Source organism: Lissotriton helveticus, chromosome 7 (assembly GCF_964261635.1).
Source record: "Lissotriton helveticus chromosome 7, aLisHel1.1, whole genome shotgun sequence".
In the NCBI taxonomy this organism is placed as follows: Eukaryota; Metazoa; Chordata; class Amphibia; order Caudata; family Salamandridae; genus Lissotriton; species Lissotriton helveticus.
Genome location: NC_136068.1, coordinates 996759234 through 996784850, shown reverse-complemented (window position 1 = coordinate 996784850; position 25617 = coordinate 996759234). Strand labels below are relative to the sequence as shown.

The 25617-nt window shown below is 42.0% G+C and overlaps 1 long non-coding RNA gene across 1 annotated transcript; it reads left to right on the top strand.

Annotated features, from left to right (window-relative positions):
• Positions 1-4320: 4320 nt before the first annotated feature.
• Positions 4321-4917, top strand: LOC144767177 (uncharacterized). The gene is made up of 4 exons (XR_013598090.1): positions 4321-4350; positions 4450-4560; positions 4646-4728; positions 4820-4917. It is a non-coding gene; the product is annotated as an uncharacterized LOC144767177 (long non-coding RNA).
• The last annotated feature ends 20700 nt before the right edge of the window (positions 4918-25617 follow it).

Sequence of the window (25617 nt, the reverse complement as noted above, 5' to 3'; positions counted from 1 at the left end):
GTAGTAGAACCTTTTTGTTGTTGGTTTAGTTGGTGATTTACATAACTTTCCAAGTAGACGGCCTTCGAATCCAGCAATTCTGTACTAGTATTATCCTCCTAGTTGACCAGATCAGATAGGTTAATACATGTAGTGCAATTGTTGCTAATTTGTTTCCCCGAGATAATTTTAGATTGTGGTCAAAGAAATCAAATATTTCAAAAAAACAATCACCCATGTTGTGTTTCTTTATTTCATGATCATCATCAGCACCTCCCAGGGGCAAGGCGACTAGCAGCACCATTCAGACTGGAAGAAGGTGGACAGTCACAGCAGTCCCTTGCAGGCTCTTCAGCTGGCCCCAGTAAATTGTTCTATTGTTATATTAATACTTATACTTCCCTAACTTTTACAGCTCCTATTCATTACAAACTGTTTCCTAATTCTATTTTTTACAAAATAGTATTTGATCTTCTTCTAATCTAGACTACTTTCTACATTCTTATCCTGCCTCTATCATCACTCTCTGTGCTACTGCTATTTAAGATTATGAGTTGGTCTGTGTAGGAAGCTAAGCTTGCCCAATTGGCAAACGGTGTTAAACAAAAGTCTGACCCAGAACAGAAGTTGAACCCCCAATCCCCTGACCGACTATGTAGTGTGTCTGACCAATGATTTTACGACCCAGAACAACAGAAGAAGACTACCGCCGAGTCCCGGCCTATCTGAGTCACTAAAACATGACTTCCAAGTGCAGTAGTTCAAACCCTTCTGCTCACTCACTCGTGAACAAAAACCACACAGTGTTTGTTTGTTTTAAAGTTTTATTTTCAATTAAGAAATGAAAAAAATAATTCTTTATTTTTAATAGCGTAGTATTCGGAGCGAGTACTGCTGAAAGATGATGTTACAGTTTAAACAACAATCCCATGAATCAAATTACTTTAACGTAATAGTTAACAGACACATGAAATTATTAGAAAAACTGTGCGGCAGCCACCACCTTCTTTAAAGTACTTAAAGTACTGCTGGTGATGACTTACTAGTAGTTGGTGAATCGTCCTGTTGGGAGAAGGGCAATGTAATCTTCTTTCTGTAATTAGAAAAATGGTGCACGTTAAGCAAGCATTCATCAGTTGTCCTAAGAAGTGTAGCATTTAATGGAATAAGCATATAAAAAGTTAACACCCTCCCCTAAACCGTTACTATTTTTTAATCCTAGTAATAAAAAAATGTGTTATGTAACATTTCCTTCCATTACGAGATGAAATAGGGGGTTGTGTATGGCATCTGAAAATATGACATGTTTTTTCTAGACGTCACAACATCTGATGCGGCACAGCTGACCACCAGTGCTGGGGCCAGCACTGCGGAGGGCTCCACTCTAGGGGCGGATGCGGCGGCGCCACCAGGACGAGATGGGGGGGAAGGCTCAGCGGCGGCGGACGGTGGTAAGTTATTTTACTCCTTACTTATTGACATTTTTGAGTAGGCTCGCAAAGGAGTGTATGATGTACTGTACAGTACACTAGTACAAGAATACTGTACTGTTAAGAACAGTTAATAATTTAGAACTACTTTTTTGGCTATCACGGAGAAGACAGTCAACCTTGACTTGTAATAGCATTAGCGGCGGTACTTCTCGGGTAAGCAATGGCCCCCTTTATTTGACTTCAACTCAGCTGGCAAACTTTTATCGTGAAGCCAAGTCATATCAGATGTACTTTAGGGATGTGAAGAACGAAAAGTGAAAGAAGGGTGAAACGAAGGACGAGCGAGTCTTAACATTTATGACTGTTAAGAATGGTATTTTTGAATGCAAGTCAAGAGAAGAAGACGGTGGTTTCCCAAATATAATGAAAAGGGTGTTAGTTGGTTGTTGAGAAAAAGAAAACTTGGGACATTTGAGACATTAAGAAGAATGATAGATGTACTTTGGAAGCCTAGATGTTATCTTTTTTTTCCTCATCGATAGCAGAGGTGTATGATGTAGTAGAGCAGACGCTGAGTGGATAAAGATTGTTACTTTGAACAGCATGTCCGTGCCAGAGTAGCGAAGCGGAGGAAATCCAAATACTAGAATTTGTGATTGATCACAAATACTCCCTGCCTTGACTAACAGTACAGTACTTTACTTTGCAATCGCAGCATCTATTGTGACAACATTATATCAAGTCAAGTCCCTTCCTCCGCCAATTATGGGTTCCGCACTCACTCCCTTTGTAATAATTTTATTTCAGCTGTGTCATGGGTCTACTATCGCTGTAGTTCACTCAATCTATCAAAACAAAGCACCTAAAGGCATCCATCATATAACCAAAGATCATGTGATCGGCAGGATAATGATATATGATCAGAATCAAATAATCTCCATTCTTCTTTTGTTGTAGTAAAGGCCCGGGGGGGCAGTGCAAAAGATATCATTACATTGAGCAGTAGCCCTTGATGTAACCGAGTATGGCCAGTGGCAGAGCCACCCCTATTGAAAAGTAAGAGCTTCCTATCCCCACCTGCATGTACTGCTTAAAGTACTGCGAGTCTGCGTCATCATGGATTGTGTCTGTTTTTCTTGGGTGCAAGCTGAGTGACCTACCATGCCGGCAACCACAAGTTCACGTACCACTCATTTCTTTTGCAAAACAAGAGAAAAAAACTGAAGACTTTTTTTAGTACTCTCTGGCTATGTATGTATCAGTGAGTCCATCCCTAGTCCTGCTAGTGGAAATCCTGAAACTCACAGGCCTACAAAGACAGCGGAAATATACATGGCAAAATGTTATACTGTGTTTGCTACTTGCTGGTGTTACTGAGAGTCAACTTTCAGTAAAATTATTTTGCCTTTATGTTAAAGACTATTGGCTACAGTATTTTTCTTTCTTTCTTCATATAGATGCTACTCCAGCAAAGCTCACCGGAAAGGAGATGCCTGTCCGGGCCAGGGCCCGTAAGCTGGAGGCTATTTGTGCCGAGTATCGGCGGCTGTGGGCTCGGGAGCAGGAGGAGGAGACAGCAACCACTGCATCCTCCTCCAGTGCCCCCGTGTTCACCAGCCAGAAGCCACCAGCCAAACGGAGCCGTCGCCCGACAGCCTCCCGCCGCCGCCGCACAGCAGCAACACGATCAGCTGCCTCCCCCCCCCCCCCAGATCCTGGATGGTATGTCAGCGCCGCCTCCGTAAGAGAGTGGAGTACCTGGAGCGGATGGCTGAAAAACATCAGCGCCAGCTCCGGGACCTCTGCAAAGAGCTGCGGGACGTGCAGCAACAGTTGTCCACACTACGACACTTTAGGAAGTGACTGTCCCTTGCCCCTTTTTTAATAACTGTTGGGGGTGGGAACGGGGTGTTTGGGAAAGGGACTTTTGGACTTTTGGACATTAGTTGGGGTTAGGTAGGGGGGTGAGTTGGGTTAATTATTTTATTTTGTACTACATAGATATATTTCTTAATAATTATTTTTCAAACCCAAACATAGTGTACGCATTCATATTATTTTGTGTGGGGGTGGGCGGTGGTTACTGGACGTTTGGTTTCTTCCAACTTACCAGCATGAATGAAACATCTAGTCCTGAAATGTACCAAAGTGCCAGTAACCGAGTTAGTGAAATCAGTAGCCCTACTAGTACTTTACTAGTAGTACTGCCAGTCTCTGCTCTCCTCCCAGTCCTAGCCTATTATTCTACCTTTCCAAAATGCTTATCTTACCTGTGATTCGTGTTTCAGAATAGGGGTAGCCACAGGGCTGCCTGCATGGTAAATATTGATTAAGGTTGGTTGTTGACATGTATCCTCGACGGATGAAATATCATTGTTGTGCTGGTAGTAGTAGTGGTACACACTGGCAGTAGCAGCATATGAAAAAAAAGGAAATGAAACATTGAGTGGCCTGAGCTTAGCATTAGAAACAGTACGATAGATAGTACGCTACAGAACAGTGCCATAAATTGTAGTCATTCAGAGACCGATTTCAAATGGACGGTCCTATATACCATAGGGCATACGAAAACAGTCCTGGATGTGGATGATGTTTTACTTAAGAAAGAAGCCTATTTAATCCTGCGATTTAACAGCTTCCAAACTGGATTGAATTCCATGTCAGAAATCTCTAGGCTATAAATTCTCTGTTTTATATTCATAACCTGACCCCTTGTGTGTTCTCCAAATTAAATTTTCCCTCTATCTTTTATGACAAAATTACTAACCTTAGTTCTTCAGTAAAACCAGTTCACGACGCATTTGCAAATTAAGTGGACTACATGTCCCAGAAATCCATCTATCATGTGATAATAAAATAGTCACGCCCTTTTCCAAACATGGCGCATTGATGGATTGCCAGAACGAGTGATGAATGCAGACTGAACAGCGGGAACTAGGTATGTGCTCCCCGCCCTTGTAAAACCGTGAGCGCGCTGCAGGCAAGGCAGAGAAGCGGTATGCTAACCGAATGCGCTTCTCCGCTGTTGTTTTAACAGATAGCTACCACTGCGCGGACCCGGACGCTTGCTTGGGAGACACTGGTTGTCACGAAGTAAAATAATCAAGATTGAGTGGCCTGTCGACTACTCCTAAAACTAAAATCGAAGGTATTCTTTTATATAATTTTTGAGGACCACAATACTGATAAGGGACAATATATGGTTTCGTGACCATTTTTCCGCTTTTTGGCAGGTTCGAGTGCACTTAGGGGGGCTCCCCGGTGCACGAAGGCAAAACTTCAAACTAAACTTGAACAGATACGCGAACACTCGCAGGTAAGAGCGAGGCTCCCGTGTGCTTGGCATAAGACATCTGGCTCTCCGCTGGTACATATAATTGATTTTGATTCCAATTCAACCCCTTTAGATATTACGATCGGGGATCTTTTAGCGCACAGTGAACCCCAGCTACCAGTGACGTTTAATATAAGGTATGAATCCGTGAGTTGGAGCTCCTTTATTTGATTAGGCTATTTGAGAGTTAGTAAGAAACTGACGTCATTTCCCTTTTTTATCTTTGAACAACCCTTACAGGATAAAGTCATTTTGCCCTGACGAGAACGCGCTAAGTAAAATAGCGAGTTCGAAACGCGTCGGCCATTTGGAGAAAAGCATTCGATAACTGCCTAAACCAACTATCTTTGTGTTGGACTGAGCTTCGGATTAATTCTCTCAGCCTAACTTGCATTATTGTGTACATAGACTGTTTTCTCCATTTGATTTCCCCTTATCTTTGAGTATAGAGAATTTGTGCAACTATGATTAATGATGTTGATGCACATGGTTTTGTGTTAATGTATTTATGAAATTTAGATATATATTTATTATGTGTAATGTTTTTTATATACTGTTGTGTATATTGTATGACAAATGTAATTGGGATGTCTTTTTTGTACAACAAATCTGTTGAATTTTGAAAACAAAAAATAGAAGGGTATAAAATAAATAATACCAGACAAATTTTGAAGTAAAACTTTATTTTGTCTCTCTAAAAGAAGGAGACCCAAAATTTCTATTGTATGGCCAGCACTTGTTTTTTCACAAATATTGTAGAGGGTCCAGCTAACCATACGTCCCAAGGACCTATCTCCCTCTTACCCAAAAATAAATTGTAGTCTAAGCAGTGCTAAATCATTCTAAATATAACTTTCCTAGCTTCGTGGACTATGGCTACTATAAGAAATATTATGAAGGCAAAGGATACTTAAACATAAGAATTAACCATTTGATTAGTCAGGTGTACGAGCATGATGTTTGATGCTCAATTCACGATGTCGCACATGAAATTCCATTTTCCAACATGTTTCTGGTGCTGCTTAGACCTTATCCTCCCCTGCAAGTGTGTGGAATTTCTTGTTGTCAGTCATACCTCAATGAAAAACCACACAACCCGGGGGAAGAGTGTTAGGGTTTTAGAAGATTGGATGGGAATGGTTTTTTTTGGGAAAAGTTTTGTGGAGATAAGAAAAAAAAACACTGCATGGACAAACAACAAATGAAGAGAAACAAATTTTTGGATTCAAAGATATCCATAAATCTTTTACGGGACATAAAGGTAGTGCACTACTGCATAAAAATATATATCAAAGAAATGTATGAAATAGCTGGAGAGATGACTTTGAAGCAGAGAACAATGAAACGTACCTAGTCACATTCATAGAAGTTCAAGTTTTTTACAACAATAACATTTAAAAGATAAGGAGAAGTTAAGAGAGAATACTGTAACTTTATGTTCTAGTTGTCCTGTTGAATTGGTGAAGTTGCATGCATCCTGCCATTCCTCTTATTCATGATATACTCCTCCATTCCATGTTACGCTCCGTCGATGAATATTGGTGACCAGACACACTGTCCACTGGCTGCCTGATGAGTAATTGCGGAATACATCTGAGTTCAGCGTTTGTTCCATGGCACATAGTAAAAGCCGTCCTGTAATTTTTGATGGGGAAAAAACAGTAAGTGAACCAGTTGAAAAAATATAAGGTACGCTGTTTAGTGCAAAAATAACACTTTCAGTTTCAGAGTCGACAGTATTACAAAACATACAAGCATCATTTCAAAAGTGCGTACTCTGAGTCTCGTTGTCAAGGATAAATATGTGTTTGTGAAATTTGCGGATCTTTCCCCTCAAGCTAGGTGTAAAGTGTAAACTGCGATTTTAGAACTCTAACCCTAACCCTAACCCTAGGCCCTAACCCCCCTTTTTCACCATGGATTTAGTCCAAACCACTTGATTCCGATATTAGACCTTCCCAGCAATGCCCCAAGACCCGCCAAACCACCCGCAAAAAAGCAGAACCCCCCAAACAGGCAAAAAGCAAAAATGGAAAATCTCATACTTAAGAGTATTTTCGGCCTTCTTTCAATTCTGTCCAAACGCGCTCTGCAGCTGGGCCCTAACTCCCCTTTGCCACCATGGATTTTCTTCAAACCACTTGCAATCAAAACTATCCATACCCAGCATTGCTCCAAGACCCCCCAACCCCCCCAAACACCGGGAACCCCCCCAAGCAGGCCCCAAAAACACGAAAGTGAGCGAAAACTCTGAAAAGTGTAAAACTTTTTCACCACGGATTTTCTCCAAAACACTTTTATCCGGTATTAAACCTTCCCAGCAATGCCCCCAGAGCCGTCAACCCAGGCGAAATAAAGTAGAAGACGCCCCAAACAGGCAAAAAGCAAAAATACAAAAATAGGGACTTAGAAATAGTTAGGCCCAGTTCCAAAATCACTCCATGTGCGCTCTACAGCTAGGCCCTAACTCCCCTTTGCCACCATGGATTTTCTTCAAACCACTTGCAATCAAAACTATCCATACCCAGCGTTGCTCCAAGACACCCCAACCCCCCAAACACCAGAAACCCCCCCAAGCAGGCCCCCGAAAACACGAAAGTGAGCAAAAACTCTGAAAAGTGAAAAACGTTTTCACCACGGATTTTGTCCAAACCACTTGATTCCGGTATTAGACCTTCCCAGCAATGTCCCCAGACCCGTCAACCCAGGCGAAATAAAGTAGAAGACCCCCAAACAGGCAAAAAGCAAAAATACAAAAACGGGGACTTAGAAATATTTAGGCCCAGTTCCAAAATCACTCCATGCGCTCTGCAGCTAGGCCCTAACTCCCCTTTGCCACCATGGATTTTCTTCAAACCACTTGCAATCAAAACTATCCATAGCCAGCCTTGCTCCGAGACCCCCCAAACCCCCCAAATACCAGGAACCCCCCCAAGCAGGCCCCAGAAAACACGAAAGTGAGCGAAAACTCTAAAAAGTGAAAAGCTTTTTCACCACGGATTTTCTCCAAAACACTTTTATCCGGTATTAGACCTTCACAGCAATGCCCCCAGAGCCGTCAACCCAGGCGAAAACAAGTTTAACACCCCCAAACAGCCAAAAAGCAAAACCGGGAAAACTCACACTTAGAAATATTTAGGCCTCATTCCAAAATCACTCCAAGCGCTCTGCAGCTAGGCCATACCTCCCCCTTTCCACCATGGATTTCCTGAAAAACAAATGCAATCAAAATTAGACTGTGCCAGCAGTGCTCCCAGACCCCAAAACCCACCCCCAAACACCAGGAACCCCCCAAACAGGCCCCAAAAAACAGGCAAGTGCGCAAAAACAGAAAAACAATTCCGCCATGGATATTGTCCAAACCACTTGATTCCGGTATTAGACCTTCCCAGCAATGCCCCCAGACCCGTCAACCCAGGCGAAATAAAGCAGAAGACCCCCAAACAGGCAAAAAGCAAAAATACAAAAATGGGGACTTAGAAATAGTTAGGCCCAGTTCCAAAATCACTCCATGTGCGCTCTGCAGCTAGGCCCGAACTCCCCTTTGCCACCATGGATTTTCTTCAAACCACTTGCAATCAAAACTATCCATACCCAGCGTTGCTCCAAGACCCCCCAACCCCGCATCACAAATCTAGAACACCCCCAAAGAAACCCCCAAAATCCTACAATACTGGTATATTCAAAACATGGCAAATTGCGCTGTTCACAAAAAACACAAAAAACAAACAGCAATTGGTTTCAACAGAGACAGACAGCCATTGCTGTCCACTGCATGCCATCTTCTCATTATACATTACCTGTTCTACTTTTTGTCCGCATCTTCTTCGGAAAGTGAGGGTCCATAGGGCAGCCTCTCCTGTCAATTTCAGAAGTAAGTCTGTCAACAATCAGCAAGCATGTAGTCAGTCAGTTATTTCAGTCCCACTTGAGGGGACTCGTCTACGAAGACAAAGTTTATTTATTCTCCATAATCCATCCATCTGCCATGAGGGAAATGGATAGGGTGAGTCTGGAGGAGGGGGATAGAGGCGCATGATTGAGTTGTGAACTTGTGAGCATCAGGAATGCAGACTGTGGCACCTTCAAATCAATAAGGAAAATAAGATGAAGACAGTGCTGATGATGGACTTGTTGTGATTAGGTTATTAGAGTTTTGTTGTGGTAAAAGTTGCAAAACAAAGAAAGACACACAGGAATAAAAGTGAATAAGGACGAAAAATAGGAAGTAATTTTCAGGCCTCGGTGGCAGGGAAGTAGAGCTCATCCTCAAAGTCTATGAATTGAGACAAGAGTAGGTCAGGTGACTGAGAAGAACTTCCGTCGGCATCACCTAAGTCGGTGTCCTCTTCTTCCCGCGTGCATTCCCGTATTTTGTAATCGGGTGGTATGAAGTGCTGATTTATCTTGATTATTGTTAACCTCTCCACATTTTTGGGCAAGAGGCGGGTCCTTTTTGAAGTTACAATGGCCCCAGCAGCACTGAAAATACATTCAGAAGACACGCTTGGGAGTGGGCAAGACAAATAATTTAGAGTCAGGTTGGTGATCAGTCGCCATACAGAGCTTTTCCTATACCAATATACCAATGGGTTCTCATTATGACAGACCTCTGTTGGGTCATCCAGATAGGCCTGCACCACCGACTCAAGGTTCTTCAGGGTTGCTCCACTTTGCGTACCATCTGCGACCTTTGCAGCAGTGGACCGAGCAAACCCTTGCTGAGTTAGCCAAACCGCTTCCGACAATATTTTTTTGGGCCTGGTGCAGGGGAGGATGGTGATACGGTTGCTGGTGTTGTTAACGGCTGTGAGGGAAAGTGACTCCCTTCGATCACGGATTGAGAAGTGGAACTTGACGCCGGATGGCCTGCTGATTCAGTTGTACTTGTGCTGCCTCCTTGAAGGTTCTGCCGCTCTTTTTTGAACCGAGTGGCTGACAGAGCTAGCCAATGTTTGCACTTTGAAACATCAAAAGGAATGAATGCGTTGCTAGCCACTGCCTTTTTGTACCGTGGATCCAGAATAGTGGCACAAATGTAATGTTGTTCTGTATGTATGTTTTTAAGCCTTTCATTGTGAAGTAGGCGCCTTAATAACCTCTCCGCCAAATCATATGCTTCTCGCTTTTCACCATCTTCTCTGAACGTTGAAGACATGTCCTTCAGTTGGTGCTCTAGCATGCGCAACAATGGGATAGCTTTGCTCAAAGAACAGTCCTCCTGCATGGCCTTAACTATATTACTGCCATTATCTGTGGAAACATAACCAACTATGCGATTTCTTGGTTGCAGCCATTCGGAGACCTTACTGTTAAACTCCTCCAAAATGTTTTTTGCAGTATGAGTTTTCTCCATGGTAAACATGGCTAATGTTGCATGTTTCCGAGTAGCTTGAAAAACTGTGTCCAGGTCAAAACCTGCACTTGACTTGCCTCTAACCCCTGCAAAAGACCCTGCAAAAGAGACCCAGTGTGCAGTGATGCACATGTAATCAAGGGCTTGGCAACTGGTCCACATGTTGGTTGTCAAGTGGATAGTGTGAACAGCACTCTTCTGCAAAGCTGCCCCAATCACCTCCAGCACATCTTGATGTAGTGATGGAACCGCAACTCTGGCAAAATAGGACCGGCTAGGAACCTTCCATTTAGGGCAGACTGTGCCACTAATTCTAGAAACCCCACCCCTTCCACGAAAGAGAAAGGGAGAAGGTCCAGCGCTAGCATTTTAGCCAGCTTTGCATTATACAGACGTACCGTTGGGTGGTTGCGTTCAAATGGCACCTCCACCCACAACATTTGGCGAATTGTGGGCTGGATCATTTTACGTGATGATGTGAATGATGACGTCTTCAAACCAGTTAGGCCCATTGATGTAGTTTTTCGCATAGGTGTCTCTCCCACACTCTTAGTGTGCCTCATAGATGTTGCAGGGGTAGAGGGCGTGGGCGATACCACTGCAGTGCTGCTGCCAGGGGTACTGGGTGTACCAGAAAAATGTCTGTCGCTTTTTCACTTCCCCCCTGCACGATCAGCCTCTCGTCATCATCAGATGCAATATCAAGGGATACATTTGGATTTGTTTTTCTTTTTCCTTCCTCGATCTTCCTCATGTGTGCTTCCCAAATGATAGTGTGGTGTTGCTTGAGATGACCTCTCTGGCCTCCGGTACCATAGTTGGTACCAAGCTTACCCCGACTAACTAATACTTTACAAATCGAACAAACAACCATGTTTTCCGCCCTTTGGCTAACAGTAAAGAAGTCCCAAACTGGGGACTGGTGATGTCTGCTGAAGGTGGAGGTGCTACTTTGACTTTCAATGCCAGATGAAGTGGAGGATGGGCGTGGCTGAATTAGTTTCTGTTGTTCACTTGCAGCACCACTACTTGAGGTCGAGCTGGATGGAGGTCCATGCCGGCCCTTCTGACTAAAAAAGATGGAAGCTGTAGGTCGTTTTGGTGTTGTAGTTAACGGAGGTGGTACCAGTGCCGCACCGCCCATATCCCACTCAACAGCCATTCGGGATAGGTTCAAAATGTGTGTCTGCTGCATGCCCGCTAGGGCTGGAGTGACGTCAGTGATGACTGGGTCATCGTCAGACTGTTCATCAGCAACAGAAGACACCACTTCTTGTTCGTCGTTATCACCCATAGGTCGAAGCTTTACGGGAGCCTTCCTTTTAGGCTTAGCTACCTTTGTCGGCTCATGGCGTGACTCACTCTCAGACTGCATGGCTGGTTCCAATCACGATCAAGGTCATCAGAATGAAGGGGGCTTGAAGAAGAACTTGTAGTAGTAGTAGTATCCCTCCTTGACCTTTTTCTTGCTGGGGATCTGGAAGACAATGGATAATCATCATCAGGAGGAGTGGCTTCCTCGGATGATACCTCTTCTTGAATATCGATTTCCTGATGTGCCCCTACTTCTGGAGGAACAAGCGTTGTAGGCAGTTGTGCCGCTCCATGAACCTCTAGTTGCACCTCTCCATGCACCTGTCCATGCGCCTCTCTTTGCGGCTCTACTTCCGCCTCTCCTTGCAGCTCTACTTGCGCCTCTCCTTGCGGCTCTACTTCCACCTCTCCTCGCGCGCTCTACTTGCGCCTCTCCTTGCGGCTCTACTTGCGCCTCTCCTTGCGGATCTACTTGCGCCTCTCCTTGCGGCTCTCCTTGTGCCTCTCCTTGCCCATGTACTTGCGCTTGTACTATTTGCACGTGTGGTTGTCGTTGCGCCTGTGGTTGTTGAACACTCCTGAGCTGAGTAACACCCGGCGTTGATTGGATGGTACTTTCTTGTGATGAGCCAACATCACTGGTCGATGGTGATTGAACAACCAAAGTGGCTGCCGCAGCAGCACTCATGGTCTTGGACCTAAGTTTGCGTGGTGGCACTGAGCCCAATGAAGCAGAGGTGCTGCTTCCAGCTTGGTCCCCGGCGGACACCGCTGCTGCTGCAGGCGTTCGTTTTTTTCCCAAAAAAGGTGTTGGTGGGCACACCAGTCTCCGTGGTAGGTGGTGCCACTTGCTTCTTCTGCTCCTTCTTACTGGCAGTGGCACTGGCAACTTTTTTCGCTGAGGCGCTGCGGGCAACTTTCTTTGGGGCCATCTTTTTGAGATGTCAGAACAGCAGGCCGCAGTTGCACGAGTTGCAGAGTTGTCTTGTCTGTGGCCACACGTGATGTTACGTGACGTTGTGCTGCACACACCGCTGCTGGACTTCTTCCTGGCACTGGTGGTTCTCTTGTGCACCTAAAAGCAATGGAAGCCAAAGGAACATCAGTTAAACACCCCAAAAAGTCGAAAAACACTTACAAATCACCACAATCCCATGCCATCCATGCCCTCAATGATGTTTAAAGGCACCCCACAGAATGACTTGGTCCTTGCACCACTGAGTAACCCTGGGCATAATGGATGAAAGCAAGGCAAAATGGGTGCAGGCCTGAGCACACTGCCTGCCTTCAAAATGGCCCCTTGGCCCCCACCACATGGCCAGGCCCTACCTGTGCCAGCCCTCAAAATGGCCCCAACCCACATGGCCAGGCCCCAACAACACCCCAAAAAATTGAAAAACACATAAAAATCACCACAATGCAATGCCATCCATGCCCTCAATGATGTTTACATTCAAGACACCCCACAGAAAGACTTGGTCCATGCACCACTCACTACCCATGGGCATAATGGATGAAAGCAAGGCAAAATGGGTGCAGGCCTGAGCACACTGCCTGTCTTCAAAATGGCCCCTTGACCCCCACTACATGACCAGGCGCTGCCTGTACCAGCCCTCAAATTGGCCCCCACCTACATGGCCAGGCCCAACAACACCCCACAAAATCGAAAAACACATAAAAATCACCACAATCCAATGCCATCCATGCCCTCAATGATGTTTACATTCAAGACACCCCACAGAAAGACTTGGTCCATGCACCACTCACTACCCGTGGGCATAATGGATGAAAGCAAGGCAAAATGGGTGCAGGCCTGAGCACACTGCCTGCCTTCAAAATGGCCCCTTGACCCCCACCACATGGCCAGGCCCTGCCTGTACCAGCCCTCAAAATGGCCCACACCCACATGGCCAGGCCCCAACAACACCCCCAAAAATCGAAAAACACATAAAAATCACACCATCCAATGCCATCCATGCCCTCAATGATGTTTACATTCAAAACACCCCACAGAAAGACTTGGTCCATGCACCACTCAGTAGCCCTGGGCATAAATGATGAAAGCAAGGCAAAATGGGTGCAGGCCTGAGCACACTGTCTGCCTTCAAAATGGCCCCTTGACCCCCACCACATGGCCAGGCCCTGCCTGTACCAGCCCTCAAAATGGCCCCCACCCACATGGCCAGGCCCCAACAACACCCCAAAAAGTCGAAAAACACATCCGAATCTCCACAATCCAATGCCATCCATGCCCTCAATGATGTTTACATTCAAGACACCCCACAGTAAGACTTGGTCCATGCACCACTCACTACCCGTGGGCATAATGGATGAAAGCAAGGCAAAATGGGTGCAGGCCTGAGCACACTGCCTGCCTTCAAAATGGCTCCTTAACCCCTTCCACATGGCCAGGCCCTGCCTGTACCAGCTCTCAAAATGGCCCCCACCCACATGGCCAGGCCCCAACAACACCCCCAAAAATCAAAAAACACATAAAAATCACCACAATCCAATGCCATCCATGCCCTCAATGATGTTTACATTCAGGACACCCCACAGAAAGACTTGGTCCATGCACCACTCACTACCCCTGGGCCTACTGGCAAGTGAGTCTTTACAGGCACCCCAAAATAAAAAATAAAAAACATATAACAGTGAGCTAAAATTCCACGACATAAATGAAAATTAAGTTAAAAAAAATCACAGAAACAGTTGTATCATGCACCCATGACTAACCCTGGGCCTACTGGATACTGTGGCTAGCTACCCACCGCAATATATATTTTGTTAAAGTTGTGAAAAAAGTTTTAGAACTGGAGTTGCCTCAACTGCAATGCCCCAAACAAACAACACCAACTTACTTGTAAAATCTCAAGTCCAAAAGTGATCCAAACTCCAAAGTCCAAAAAGTCCTCAAATACAATTATCCACCAGCAGCCACAAAAAGTAATCCTTCCAGCTCCACAGCCAAATGAAAAGTGACCAGGAAATGGACAAGGCACTCGGAGGAGCCTGCTGGACAGGAACAGGAAGTTGGAGACTCTGGGGCACTTCCTTCCTCCCACCCCACCCCAAAAAATGGACTCCTGCACCCAAAAAGTGCAGCCAAATGTCAATCTGATGAGTTATTCTGATCAAAATCATCATTTTCACAAGGTTTATGCTTCCTGCGGTATATTTCTTGTGCAGAATTGCAATTTTTGCAATTTCGGGAACGCAAGCTGTTCAAACCTCCCGCCGGAAGTCAGCTGTTCGCCGTTGCGGTCTTTTATGACGTACTCGCGTTGTCAAACTCTCGCCGTGCAAGATGGCAAGCCGCAATAATGTAATTGCGTTCGAAAAACTCATGTGCGATCAAGCAGCAAGATCGAAAATGGAGCAGCACACGCAAAACCGGGAAGAAAAACAACTCGGCAGGCTCAGAGTCAACGCCGTGCGTGCGATATTGTATTTTTCAAGCGCGACCAAGCAAAATAATTCGTAGCTTGCGAATTTGCGGATTATTGGGCAATTTCGCGCGATTCACGGATCGCGAAATCGTCAAAAATCCGCAAATTCACCCACGAAACGGATTTTACGCCCACGCTTAGTCATTTTGTCTATGTGGAATGCTAATATGGATATTCAATATTTTGCAGACAATTCCATTGCTGTTGCTCGATATGTGACAACGTACATAACAAAGTCAGAAAAGACGGAATTGAAGGAAATGTGGGAAGAGATTTCCCATGAGAAGAGTCTAAGTAAGAAATTATACAGTTACAGTTTAAAGATGTTATCTCATCGAGAAATTGGAGCGTATGCTTGCTCGGATCGCTTATCATCTGCAAGTCTGTACTCTAAATCTAGAAGAATCATTTGGGTGAGTCTAGGTCTTGCTGCAACACGAACCCGAGTTCTTAAATCTGTACAAGAAATTGAATATTTAGCTGAAAAAGAGCCAGAAAGTACTGATATTGTGAAAACAAATATGTTGGATACATATTATCCAAATAGAAGTCATCATCTTGAGAACATGTGTCTCTATGAAGTGCTGCAAAACTATATTTTTAAACGGAATATTACCGAAAACATTAATGATGGTATATATGCCGTTATTGGTTCTGAAGAATGTCTGGTGAAACAAAGAAAAGGACATTTGATTAATCACCGTAAACTGAGTTGCGAAACACCTGACAAAAGTGAATTTTACTATTGAGCTCTTTTGAAACTTTTCAAGCCATGGCGTTCAGAATTGGAATTACTTGGAGATTTTGAAAGCTATGAAGATTCCTTCAATGCAACTAAAGATACAATAAAATGTCCTGTTTTTGCTAATTATGTGAAAATGTTGAATGACGAAATTGAGAAAGAAGCTACAATTGCAGCTGAGATTGCTAGAGACAGTTCTCAAGACAGTCAAACTTCTGCTCCATTGAGTCAGGACCCATTAAGAGAACCAATTGTTCTAAATGAAGCAGCAACTGCTATGGAAGAGGTGGAAACAGTAATGTATCAAGGTCAAGAAGATCTAACAAACTTACAAAACTTGGAAGAACAACTAAATCTTGAGCAGAAAAAAATATATGAGCAAGTGAGAGAACAGATTGACCATGGATTACTTCATGAGAAGAAAGAGTGCTCTTGCTCATCATTTGAACCTATCCGTATGTATGTGAGTGGACAAGCTGGAACAGGAAAAAGTTTTTTAATTAAAGTAATCACAAGTTTTCTACAGAAAAGAAGTAAGTCGTATTTGTCTTGTGTTGTCACTGCTCCAACTGGATTAGCAGCTCACAATATTAAAGGAATTACTTTACATTGTTTATTAATGCTACCAGTAGAGCATGACAACAAATTAGAATACCGCAAGCTATCTGGAGAAGCTTCTTGTGAAGTTTCAAGAGTGTTGAGGAAAATAAAGCTTCTCATTATTGATGAGGTAAGCATGGTCTCAAACTTAATGCTTGCCTTTGTGCATTTAAGAATGCAGCAAATTCTTAAAACAGACTATGACGTATTATTCGGAGGAAAACACGTCATAGTTTTTGGAGATCTTCTACAACTTACTCCTGTAAAAGGGCAGCCAGTGTTTAAAACACTGGTGCATGAAGATACTAGAAAGTCTTTGGAGAGTATTGGCAATGTAAACATTTGGTCATATTTTCAGTATAAGGAACTTACTACAAATATGCGACAGGCAAATGATGTTGATTATGGAACTATTCTTCAAGATATAAGAATTGGAAAATTGACTGAACATGGCAAACAAGCTTTACAGAGACGATTACTTTCCAATTTGTTTCCAAATGCAAATATTGTCCCAGAGAAAATATCCATGAGAATTGCAGAAAACAAATCTATAATCTGCTTAATGCCAACACTGCATGAATGTTCTATATTCAATGAAGAAATATTAATGTTGGAAAATGAAGAAATTATCAAATTGGAAGCAATGGATAAAATAGAACATAAAGAATCAGTATTATTTTGAGTGAAAAGTTGAAGAGGAAATTGGATTGTTTAGAGAAATCGATAAGTAAAACTGCTGGTTTAGAAAATAATTTGTATGCATGTGTAAAATGTAGGGTAATTTTGCGACGTAATTTGAATGTGGAAAAAGGTTTAGTAAATGGAGCAATGGGTAAAATTGTTGATTTTGTTAATTATGTAAATAGAGGCGGATTGAATTTTTTAAAATCATATTCGATGAAATAGCTGAAGTACAACAAGTTAGTCATTGTCCAGCTCGTTTTTTGCTTGTAAAAGATTTGTGTGTCTGCAGAAAACAGTTTCCTGTTTGGTTGGCATATGCGGTGACCATTCATAAATCTCAAGGTTTAAGTGTAGATGGTGCTTTAGTGAATATAGGAAGTACCGTGTTTAAAGAAGGTATGGCATATGTTGCTTTGTCTCGAGTCAGAACTTTATCTGGATTGTACTTGATTGATTTTGAAGAGACAAAGGTTTGTGCAGATGCAAATTGTGTGAAAGAGTATAATAGGTTAAGAAGAGAATATGCACCCAATTTAGGTCAATATCCAGTAGTTGAAAAGCGTGTGGTAGGTAGAAAAAGAAGATTTGAGAATATCTGCTGTGAAACTGTAGAGAAAGAAAAAAAACTAGATGAAGTTGCGCTTGCAAGCAAAAAGAAAAAGGACAGTGTTGAAGAAAATGTTGGTTATCGGTTTGAAAATAGTTGTGGTGTCAACTGCTATGCTAATGTAGTTGTTAATGCTGTTTTTTTTCTTGAAAGTTTGCAACAGCAAATTGTAGAAAATCAGGACAAAAGATTATGTTCATTGTTGAATTCTGTTTATGAGAAATGTAGTAGTGATAAAAGTAGAATACAGAGTGTTTCTGATATTCGAAATGTTTTGGACATGTGTTCTGGTTGTACTCAATTTACGCAGAATATTCAGCAAGATTGTCAGGAATTTTTAATGTTTATGCTTGGTGTACTGAAAGATGAAGGTATAGATGTTGAAAACCTTTTTGGCCTTTCTTATAAATGGCATCATGACTGTCGAAATTGTTTGTTTACATGTAGCACTGACATAGACACTGAGGGATTCATATATTTGACTTTACCTGACTGTGAATCAGTGTCTTTTAACAATCTAATTAGAGGAGCAAGTCAAAACATGGAGTGTAGCCAATGTAAATCAGAAATGTCATCAACATTACTTATACAAAGATATGGACAGTATGTTATTTTAATGCTGCAACGTTGTAGAGCTGATGGAAGAAAATTGAAAACTTTAATTACAAATTTTGTAGCTGGTCAATGTTCAATTTCAGGAAGAACTTTGGTAGCTGTTGCTATTATTTTTCATGATGGACCTTCTACCACATCTGGACATTACATTGTTTATTTAAAATGTCTGAAAGTGTGCATACATTTTAATGATACTCAATTAGTTTTTAAGCAACGTTTGCCCAAAGAGTTACCAAATTCCAAAATTTGCCCTTTAGGATTAGTGCTGTTAAGGTAGATTAGTCTGGTGTTGTAGAGTATTTTGTAAGTGAGGGTGAGCAGCTTGAAGGTGATCCTTTTGTTGATATTGAGGCAGTGTAGGTGTTTCAGGTAGTGGGTGATGTGGGTGCAGCCGGGGACATTGATCACTCAGGTGGAGGTCATTTGGATTTTTTGTAGTTGTTGTAGGTGTTTGGCTGCAATTCATGTGTAGAGTGTTTTGCCACAGTGTAGTCTGCTGCTGATGAGGGCCTGTGTCATTGTTCTTCTTCTTTTGGTTAGGATCCACTTGTAAATGTTGCGGAGCATGTGGAGGGTGTTATAGCAGTACGAGGTGACGGTGTAGACTTGGTTACACATGGAGAGGGAGGAGTTAAGGTTCAATCCTATGGTCATGGTTGGTAGGTGTTGGTACTGTTCACAGTGTAGTCAGGTAGCAGGAGTTGTCTGAGGCTGAGGAGGTGGGTCTGAGGATGAGTACCTTCCTCTTGTGCCAGTTTGTGTTTACAGTGCTGTTCTTTAAGTAGTTGGTGACGTCCTTCATTGTGTCGTGGAGGTTGCTTTTGGTGGTATGTGGCTTCTTGGTGAGGAAGAGGAGGAGCTGGGTGTTCTTTGTGTAGGAGATGTTGTTGAAGTTGTGATGGTGGGCTACTTGTGTTAGGGTGGCCATGTAGATGTTGAACAGCGTTGGACTGATGAATGAGTCCTGGGGGACCCGTAGATGATGTCAGTGGTTTTGGATCAGAAGGCTGGGAGGCGGAAGTTCAGGATTACTATTGAACAACTTCCCAACAAAGGACTTGATGCATACTATTTGGCCGTAAGGAAAAGTGTGTGAAACCATTAAGGACTTTTTGCTGTGTATTTTGTCAGCATATATTTGTAAGAAACATTATTTACAGTGTAAGAAAATTTATCATAGTGTTTTGTTATTTTATGATTGTTTGAGATGTGTTATATTTATGTAAGAAATTGCTCTTAGAAAAAACATTTAGAAAAAAACATTTAAGATATGTTTTATTTCTATTTTTTATATTGTTATTGAGAATGTTGACTGGGTTTTTTAAGATATCCTCATGGATTGTCTTTTTTTGTCCGCTGTTATGTTTGTAGTGAAATTCAATATATTCTGAGAACAGTAAAAAAGGCAAATTAAATGTTTTACAAATTATATTGTGTTGTAAAATATATATTGTAACTGTGTTTTTTGTATCTTCCACAGGTGATAATTTTATAATATATAATTTTTTTATTATTTATTATGCTTAAGGTATGTACAAGTAACTGACTCAGCCGCGGCCCGTGGAGGGAGTTGTGGTGGGGTAGGCAGGTGGAGCGGGGGAGGGGCAGGGTGGGGGGTTATACACAGCGGAATCTGGATGATTGCAGGTAAGTAAATAATTAAATTAATAAAATGAATTTCGTATCCTGCGCCCTGCATCGCAAAATGCGATGCAGGGCACGGAACGAAGGGGCATATTATCAACAAAAGGCGATACATTATTAAAGCGGCAATAATGTGCTTGATAATAGGGCCTTGGAAAAACCCATAGCAGCCCAGGTTCTGGTGTTAACTTGGGCTGTTATGGCAATTCACGAGGGCCTATTATCAAGCCCTTTATTGCCGCTTTATCTGCAGTTTTCCTGCCGATAAAAGCGGCGATAATCTAATATGCCCCATAGTTTTACCACGCATGCTTTCTCAAGTACTATCCTTTTACCACGCATAATCCTAATAATGTCTTTGTTTTAACGAACACGCGTTGCAATGGCTGTTACTTACGTCCTTCAAATTAGTTTTTAGGTATACGTGTGACCAAGTCTGATAACATCAGAGTTTAAGGACAAACACCGTGATGTCTGTGCCTCGAAATCTCGTCGATCACAAAGAAAATAGGAGGACGATAAAATGAAAGTAACAGATATAATGAAAACAACGGTGAAAAACTACTAAAATGGCGGTGGACGGAGTACGTGACCAACGTTTGGCGCCTCGGCTCTAGGTTCCAAATAAATCTAGATAAAATACGATTATTAATAGATTACAAAAGTACAACAGCGGATGACACACATGACCCGGAAAACAAAGCGGCAAATTTAATACCTGAAATAAAGAAAGGTTTGTTTGATGAACTTGAAGAAAAAGAAAAAAACGTGGGCTTCGAAACGAGGCTGCGCATTTGTACAGAGTACAACTGCTACACAAAAAAAGGAAAGTTTTACATACTATCATAGAAATGAAGGGGCATATTATCAACAAAAGGTGATACATTACCGACGCTTTTATGGCCAGTAACTGCCGATAAAGCAGCGATAATGGGCTTGATAATAGGCCCTTGTAAATTCCCATAGCCGCCCAGGATCTGGTATTAACATGGGCTACTATGGCAATTCATAATGGCATATTGTGAAGACCATTATCGCCTCTTTATCGGCAGTCTCCTGCCGATAAAAGCGGCAATAATGTATCGCCTTTTGTTGATAATATGTCCCATTGCTCTTTTTTTACCAGTAAACTTAGGTGCATATTATCAAAGACCGGTGTAAAAATTATCGCCATTTTATTGGCAGAAAACTGCATAAAACGGCGATAATGAGCTTGATAATATGGCCTTGTTATTTCCCATAGAAACCCATGTTAACACCAGAACATGGGCTTCTATGGGAATTAACAAGGACGTATTATCAAGCCCACCCTCCCAACATTAATAAAAAAAAACAGACAGTGCAGATACCCGTAGCTGGAAGATCATTTTACATATTACGGCCCTTAAAACGTGGCGTTCCCCACAATGTGTACGGGGATAGAGGGAGGGAGAACTCAAAACATATATTTTTTTAAAAAGACCCGAGGGGGTGCCGCTCTTCGAGACTGCTGGGAGTAGGACCGTAACCCCCCGCATACTTCAAAATAAAACCACAGCAGTGCCGTTCCCCAGTGCTCGAGGCACCTTACAAGCCCCCATTATGCAAAATATTTGACCCCGTAATTTGCCCCGCGACCTAATGAATAAAACGGACTTCTAGTTTTTTCCCCACCTTTTCCACCGCGTACGAGTACTGGACGAGTACCCCGCGATTTTTTATTTAACATTTTTTTTTAATTGAGCCTAAAGATCCATGTTCCACCCCCTGACCAACACTATAGGTTCAGAATGTTTCTACCCTGCCCCCTTTCTTTATTTCTCAACTTTGTTTTACTGTTTTCTTGTGACTCGGCTCTCGTGACAAATAAGATGGCTGCCAACACTTCCCGGTTTCGAGTATTGACAGCCAATCAGCATCCAGCTCCTGCTCATAATTGTGCGGATTACCGTACATGTACACCGTGATTTTTCTTTATAAAAATAAAAAAAATAGAGCCTAAACATCCATGTACGACTTCTTGAGCAATCCTAAAGGTTCAGAATGTTTCTAGCCTGCCCACTTCCCTTATTTCTCAACTTTGTTTTACTGTTTTCTTGTGAGTCGGTTCTACCGAGGCACAAGGTGGCCACCAACACTTCCTGGTTTCGAGTGTTGACAGACAGTTCACAGCCAATCAGCATGCAGCTCGTGCTCGTAATTGAACGGATTTCCGTACGCGTGCTGAACTCCATCTCTAGATATCGCTATGAATTTACTTGCAATTTTCTCAGAAACTTCTAAACGGATTGACATTATTTAACAAAAAGCACAATCTGCAAACAGAACTCTACTTCTCTGCCAAATTTCGTGTAATTCCGTTCAGCCGTTTGGACTGTAGCCCTGGCTAAAGGTCCCTATGGAAAATTGCATGGGGAAAACATGTTTTGGGACCCCCCTATTTTCTTGGCCCCCACTTGACGAATCACCCCCAAACTTTCAGGGAAGGAGCAAAACCCAGCAGGCCATTTTCTTGGAGAAATTCACAAAGATTCGTCTACCGGCGCTAAAGTTATTCCAAATAGAATGTTGTGGATTTCCTATGGAAACTAGGTCCTAACTATAACTACCTACTGGCGCCCGCCAGTAGGTAATATATATATATATATATATATATATATATATATATATATTCACTGAAAAAACCATAGGTTATACACCATATATAGTTAGGAATTAGCATTTAAAAAACCTTATTTTACTCACACAAAACCAATGAAATTCCGTATATAGTTAGTTGTACTAACTATATATCGCGCACCCGCAATCCACTGCTGATCATGTCACATATTACATCATTCATGACATGGTCAGTGACATCACTGATGACATCACTGATGACATCTCAAATGACATCACTGATGACATCACTGATGACATCTCAAATGACATCACTGATGACATCTCATTTGACATTACTGATCACATCACTGATGACATCATTCATGTGATAATACGATGAACCTCTTCAGACTCTAATATAACCTTAGATACACTCAGTGTAAACAGACACTCACAGACTGTCACTCATCCATGGAGTTACTTACACACCTAGTCAGTCATGCAAAGAATCAATCACACCTCCATTTTCACAACTATACAGTTATACACACCTTACTTATTCAAACATATACTAAAACATATTTACTCACTTATACAATCCTGGATACAAGTGCACAATGATCCATACAGCCACTCACACATTCACTGGCTCTTATGCACAGTTATTTATATATGTCAACTCTCACATGTACTGTATTTTATATATGTACTTACTTTGACATGTAGCACTGAGATATCTATTCACTCACCAATACAGTCATGCACACAGTCAACCGCCCATACAGCTGTTTCCACATGCACTTTTGAACCCATACATCTATGCACAGAGTCATACACCTCCCAGCCACCCACACACACACTCAGTCTCCCATACAAATGCTTGGGCAACCAATCAATAACCCATATAGTTACTCATATAGCTACTGATCAACACATGCAGCAGTTTACAGAACAACAGACATAATGATGCACAAATTAAGACAGTTTAGTCACTAACCCATGCACTCAGTGAGACACATTTAACCACTCACTCATACAGTCAGTCATGCACCTACTAAATCCTTCATCCAGACACTTATACATCCACTCATTCTTAAATATGTAAGACATATTTTAACTTTACAGAAAAATACAGTCACTGGATGTTGTCATCAGTGATGTCATCAGTGATGTCATTTGAGATGTCATCAGTGATGTCATCAGTGATGTCATTTAAGATGTCATCAGTGATGTCATCAGTGATGTCACTGACCATGTCATGAATGATGTAATATGTGACATGATCAGCAGTGGATTGCGGGTGCGCGATATATAGTTAGTACAACTAACTATATATGGAATTTCATTGGTTTTGTGTGAGTAAAATAAGGTTTTTTAAATGCTAATTCCTAACTATATATGGTGTATAACCTATGGTTTTTTCAGTGAATTTTCAAGGTTTTGTAAATGCTAATTCCTAACTATATATGGTCTATAACCTATGGTTTTTTCAGTGAATTTCATTGGTTTTTTAAAAGCTAATATCTATAGCTGTAAAATGTATTCTTCTTTAAATCCAAAAATATATTTTATATGTTTATTAATAATTTTTTTTAAATATTTTTTTTGTTTCGCTCCCGGTCCGCGAACCGGGAAGCTTTCCATTAGCTCAAATTGATGCCGCGACCCGGTCCGCGAACCGGTAAGAAATCAACATAGTGACGGTATCGCGTTGCCGCGTAATGCGTCTTATGACGTACTGCGTTAGCGCACCCGGAAGTGTCCCGGGGCGCGGACCGAGGCGCGAAGCTCAGCGACCCGGAAGCTAACCGGGGCGCGTTCCACAGCGCGTAACATGAGCGTGAGAGGTCATGTGACTTGTTAATAAAACTTTTCATTGGTTCATTTCACTTTTGGTTTCATAATGATGTAAGGCTAGGTCAGGTGACCTAAAAATAACACTTTTCATTGGTTGAGAAGTATTGTTTTTCCCAAATGATGAAAACCCCTCCTTCTTTCCTCACTCTGACTTTCATCATTGTGAGAGGAAGACCTTTATTACTATATCAGAAATGGCTTCAGTAGTTGCTTCAGCTGGTGGACCCCCACCACCACCTCCACCTCCTCATGGGAAGAGAGGACCACCTCCCCAGGTGATGACCAACACTGAGGAGGAAGAGGAAGAAATGGATGAAGAGGAGGGAGAAGAACCACAGTTCTTAGAAGAAGTGCCCCGGGTTTCCCATAAGAAAGCCAGTTTCATCTGGCAGTTTTATTCGATCCCTCCTGGCCAAAAAAAAGTGAATGCGAGGTATGTCACCTGCCTCATCTGTAAAGAAAAATTATCCAGAGGGACGGATAAGAAATATAGTTATGGCAACCATACTATGCACAGGCACATGACAAGGAAGCATCCACTCAATTATAGCCGGGCGGAAATACGGGATTTGCAGGAAAATCCAAGATCAACTCCTTTGGCCAGATCAAGAATACCCATTTCATTGACACCAGCAGAGGCACGGGAAACTGTGCCAAACATACAAGAAAATTTTGGCCACATGATCCACACTTGTATGCACTGTCGTGCGTTGTTAGCATGTGGCAATATGAGCATAAATGCTATCAACCTGGCGTATGAACACCATAATTGCCCTAACCGCCCCCAGTAATTTTTTTTTTGCTCCTGTTGAGCCCTTTTCAATGCCTGTTTTTTGTTGTTTCCCCCCCAAAAAAAAAACCAAAACAAATATAAAATCGTTCAAAAAATACAAAAAAAACAAAAAATAAAAAAAATAAAAAAAAAATATAAAACAACAAAAATATTTAAAAAAAAGTTATTTTCAGAACTACCTTCCCTTTCAAAAAAAATTGCTAGAATGTTTAGCACTCTGGCAAGCTCTATTTCTTTCGGTTCGCTTCCCGGTTAGCTTCCCGGTACGCGGACCGGGAGCTAACCCAAAATTTTTTTTTTTTTTAAAAAGAGTAAGTATAAGGAAAGTAAACAGAGAGTGATGTTAAAAGAAAGACAGCTATAGGGAGTAAAGAAGAGATACTGTTTAATAGATCTATTTACCGAAGAAAAGACGGAAGAGGGTATAATTGTGAAAAACAAAATAGATAACGAAGTGAAAGAAAAAAAAAGAGAGTATAACATTAACAAAGAAGAGTTTCTTGGAGAATGTGAGTGAATGTTCAAAATAAGATTAAAACATGAGGAATAACAGAGAGAAAAAATAGAAAACAGAAAACAAAAAATAACAGAAAAAGATTAATTGAAATAGCAAAGAAATGTAAGTAACAT